This window comes from Arachis duranensis, chromosome 2, assembly GCF_000817695.3.
Source record: "Arachis duranensis cultivar V14167 chromosome 2, aradu.V14167.gnm2.J7QH, whole genome shotgun sequence".
Taxonomy (NCBI): domain Eukaryota; kingdom Viridiplantae; phylum Streptophyta; class Magnoliopsida; order Fabales; family Fabaceae; genus Arachis; species Arachis duranensis.
This window is the reverse complement of record NC_029773.3, coordinates 43535085-43539757: the sequence shown is the minus strand read 5'-3', so window position 1 is coordinate 43539757 and position 4673 is coordinate 43535085. Positions and strand designations below refer to the sequence as shown.

Genomic DNA, 4673 nt, shown 5'->3' with positions numbered 1-4673 from the left:
CCTCCTCTTGAAGAACCAATGGTGCTCTTAAGCTCCTCTATGTCTCTTCCTTGCCTTTGTTGCTCCTCCTTCATAGCTCTTTGATCTTCTCTAATCTCATGGAGAATGATGGAGTGCTCTTGGTGTTCCACCCTTAATTGCTCCATGTTGTAACTCAAACTTTCCAAAGAAGTGTTGAGTTGCTCCCAATAATTGTGTGGAGGAAATTGCATCCCCTTAGGCATCTCAGGGAATTCTTGATGAGGGAATTCCTCATGCTCTTGTTGAGTGCCACAACTTCATAGAAGTAGTCTTGATGGACCTTTGAGATGAATCTCTCCATCTCCCATGACTCAGAGGTGGGGGCAGTTGCCTTTCCTTTCCTCTTTTTAGAGGCTTCTGATGAGTGGATAATTCATACGCTTTTTGGCATTGTTTTTAGATAGTTTTTAGTATAATCTAGTTAATTTTAAGGATGTTTTCATTAGTTTTTATGCTAAATTCACATTTTTGGACTTTACTATGAGTTTGTGTTTTTTTCTGTGATTTCAGGTAATTTCTGGCTGAAATTGAGGGACCTGAGCAAAACTCTGATAAGGAGGCTGACAAAGGACTGCTGATGCTATTGGAATCTGACTTCCCTGCACTCGAAATGGATTTTTTGGAGCTACAGAACTCCAAATGGCACGCTCTTAATGGCGTTGGAAAGTAGACATCCGAGCTTTCCAGCAATAAATAATAGTCCATACTTTATTCGAAATTATACGACGTAAACTGGAGCTCAGCACCAGTTCCATGCTGCATTATGGAGTCAAACGCCAGAAACACGTCACGAACCAGAGTTGAACGCCAAAAACACGTTACAACTTGGCGATAAAGTCCAAAAGAAGTCTCAGCTCGTGTAAAGATCAAGCTCAGCCCACACACACCAAGTGGACCCCAGAAGTGGATTTCTGCATCAATTACTTACTTCTGTAAACCCTAGTAGCTAGTTTAGTATAAATAGAACTTCTTACTAGTGTATTAGAGTCTTTTGACCACGTTATATCTTTGGTCTCAATTTTATTTTATTATTCATCTTAGAAGACTATTGATCACGTTTTGGGGAGTGGCCATTCGGCCATGCCTGAACCTTCATCACTTATGTATTTTTAACGGTGGAGTTTCTACACACCATAGATTAAGGGTGTGGAGCTCTGCTGTACCTCCGTTTTACCTTAGACCGGGCACATATCTCTTGGATTCGTTAATCAGAATCTTCGTGGTGTAAGCTAGAATTGATGGCAGCATTCATGGGAATCCAGAAAGTCTAACCTTGTCTGGGGTATTCCGAGTAGGATTCCGGGATTGAATGACTGTGACGAGCTTTAAACTCGCGATTGTTGGGCGTGATGACAAACGCAAAAGAATCAAGGGATTCTATTCTAACATGATCGAGAACCAACAGATGATTAGCCGTGCTGTGACAGAGCATTTGGACCATTTTCACTGAGAAGATGGGATGTAGCCATTGACAATGGTGATGCCCTACATACACCTTGCCATGAAAAGGAGTAAGAAAGATTGGATGAAAGCAGTAGGAAAGCAGAGATTCAGATGGAACACAGCACCTCCATGCACTTATCTGAAATTCCCACTATTGAATTACATGAGTAACTCTATCTTTATTTTGTTTTATTTATTTACTATTCGAAAACTCCATAACATTTATTATTCGCCTAACTGAGATTTACAAGATGACCATAGCTTGCTTCATAACAACAATCTCCGTGTGGTCGACCCTTACTCACGTAAGGTATTACTTGGACGACCCAGTGCACTTGCTGGTTAGTTGTGCGGAGTTGTGACTAAGTGTGATTCACGTTTGAGAGCGCTACCAAGTCTTTGGAGCCATTGTTGATGATCAAAATTTTGTGCACCAAGTTTTTGGCGCCGTTGCTAGGGATTGTTCGAGTTTGGACAACTGACGATTCATCTTGTTGCTCAGATTAGGTAATTTTCTTTTTATTTTCTTTTCAAAAAGTTTTCAAAAATATTTTTCAAAATTTTTTTCTTTGTTTTTGAAAAATTATTCAAAATTTTTAAGAATGAATTCTAGTGTTTCATAAAGTATGTTGAAGCTTGGTTGGCTGTAAAGCCATGTCTAAATCAATTGGATTGAGGCTTCAAAACCATCAGCATAGAGGCAAGTTAATTGGAATATCAGTTGTTACATGCCTGATTTATATCTTCTAAAGCTGGCTGGCTATTAAGCCATGCCCAACCCTTGGATTGGAGCTTTAGACTAACATTGAAAGATTCCTGGAATTCTTATTAAAAATTTTGAATCTCTTAATTTCTTCTCCTATATGTTTTTTCGAAAAAAATAAAAGAAAATACAAAAAAAAATCATAAAATCATAAAAAACCAAAAATATTTTGTGTTTCTTGTTTGAGTCTTGAGTCAATTTTTAATTTTGGTGTCAATTGCATGTTTTTAAAAATTTATGCATTATTTTTCAAAAATTCATGCATTCATGGTGTTCTTCATGATCTTCAAGTTGTTCTTGGTAAGTCTTCTTGTTTGATCTTGATGTTTTCTTGTTTTCTATCTTTTTTTTTGTTTTTCATATGCATTTATGCATTCATATTGTCTAAGCATTAAAGATTTCTAAGTTTGGTGTCTTGCATGTTTTCTTTGCATAAAAATTTTTTTCAAAAATATGTTCTTGATGTTCATCATGATCTTCAAAGTGTTCTTGGTGTTCATCTTGACATTCATAGTGTTCTTGCATGCATTAAGTGTTTTGATCCAAAATTTTTATGTTTTGGGTCATATTTGTGTTTTTCTCTCTCATAATTAAAAATAAAAAAAAAATCAAAAAATATCTTTTCCTTTTTTTCTCAAAATTTCGAAAATTTGAGTTGACTTAGTCAAAAAAAATTTTAAAATTATTTGTTTCTTGTAAGTCAAGTCAAATTTTCAAATTTTAAAAAAAATCTTATCTTTTCAAAACTTTTTCAAAAATCAAATCTTTTTCATTTTTTTATTATTAATTTTCGAAATTTATTTTTTTAAATTATTTTTCAAAAATCTTTTTCTTAATTTTATCTTTATTTTCGAAAATTATGCTAACAGTTAATATGATTGATTCAAAAATTTGAAGTTTGTTACTTTCTTGTTAAGAAAGGTTCAATCTTTAAATTCTTGAATCTTTTATTTTAGTTTCCTGTTAGTAAAGTAATCAATTTTAATTTTAATCATATCTTTTTATCTTATCTTTTATATCATATCTTTTTCAAAAGTTTATCTTTTTCAAAAGTTTGATTTTAAAATATCTTTTCTAACTTCTTATCTTCTTATCTTTTCAAATTTGATTTTCAAATCTTTTTCAACTAACTATTTGACTTTTTGTTTGTTTCTTATCTTTTTTAAAACCACCTAACAACTTTTCTCTCTCTCTAACTTTCAAAAATACCTCCCTCTTTTTCAAAAATTCTTTCTTTAATTAATTAATTGTTTTAAATTTAAATTTTAATTTCATTTCTTATCTTTATATTCGAAAATCATTTAACTCCTTTTCAAAATTTAATTTCGAAAATTTCTCCCTCTCTTATCTTTTCCTATTTATTTATTCATTTACTAACACCTCTCTTCACCTCTCTTCATCTCAAATCACTGCCCCTATCCTTACCCTTGTGTTTGGATTCTCCTTTCTTTATTCCCTTCTTCTTCTTCTAATAATAAGGAACCTCTTTACTGTGACATAGAGGATTCCTCTTCTTTTTCTATTCTCTTCTCTTTCATATGAGCAAGAACAAGGAAAAAGGCATTCTTGTTGAAGCTGATCCAGAACCTGAAAGGACTCTGAAGAGTAAACTAAGAGAAGCTAAATTACAACAATCCAGAGACAACCTTACTGAAATTTTTGAGCAAGAAAAGGAGATGGCAGCCGAACCCAACAACAATAATGCAAGAAGGATGCTTGGTGATTATACTACACCTATTTCCAAGTTTGATGGAAGAAGCATCTCAATTCCTGCCATTGGAGCAAACAATTTTGAGCTGAAACCTCAACTAGTTGCTCTAATGCAACAGAACTGCAAGTTTCATGGACTTCCATCAGAAGATCCCTATCAGTTTTTAATTGAGTTCTTGCAGATCTATGAGACTGTAAAGACGAATAGAGTAGATCCTGAAGTCTACAGGCTCATGCTTTTCCCTTTTGCTGTAAGAGACAGAGCTAGAACATAGTTGGATTCACAACCTAAGGATAGCTTGGACTCATGGGATAAGCTGGTCGCAGCCTTCTTGGCTAAATTCTTTCCTCCTCAAAAGCTAATCAAGCTTAGATTGGATGTTCAGACATTCAAACAAAAAGATGGTGAATCCCTCTATGAAGCTTGGGAAAGATACAAGCAGATGACCAAAAGGTGTCCTTCTGACATGCTTTCAGAATGGACCATTCTGGATATATTCTATTATGGTCTGTCTGAGTTATCTAAGATTTCACTGGACCATTCTGCAGGTGGATCCATTCACCTAAAGAAAACGCCTGCAGAAGCTCAAGAACTTATTGACATGGTTGCAAATAACCAGTTCATGTACACTTCTGAGAGTAATTCCGTGAATAATGGGACGCCTCAGAGGAAGGGAATTCTTGAGATTGATGCTCTGAATGCCATATTGTCTCAGAACAAAATGTTGACTCAACA

At 34.6% G+C, this 4673-nt stretch overlaps 1 non-coding gene across 1 annotated transcript; it reads right to left on the bottom strand.

Annotated features, from left to right (window-relative positions):
- Positions 1–4302: 4302 nt before the first annotated feature.
- Positions 4303–4410, bottom strand: LOC127745221 (small nucleolar RNA R71). Its single transcript, XR_008006417.1, has one exon. It is a non-coding gene; the product is annotated as a small nucleolar RNA R71 (small nucleolar RNA).
- Between the last annotated feature and the right edge of the window lie 263 nt (positions 4411–4673).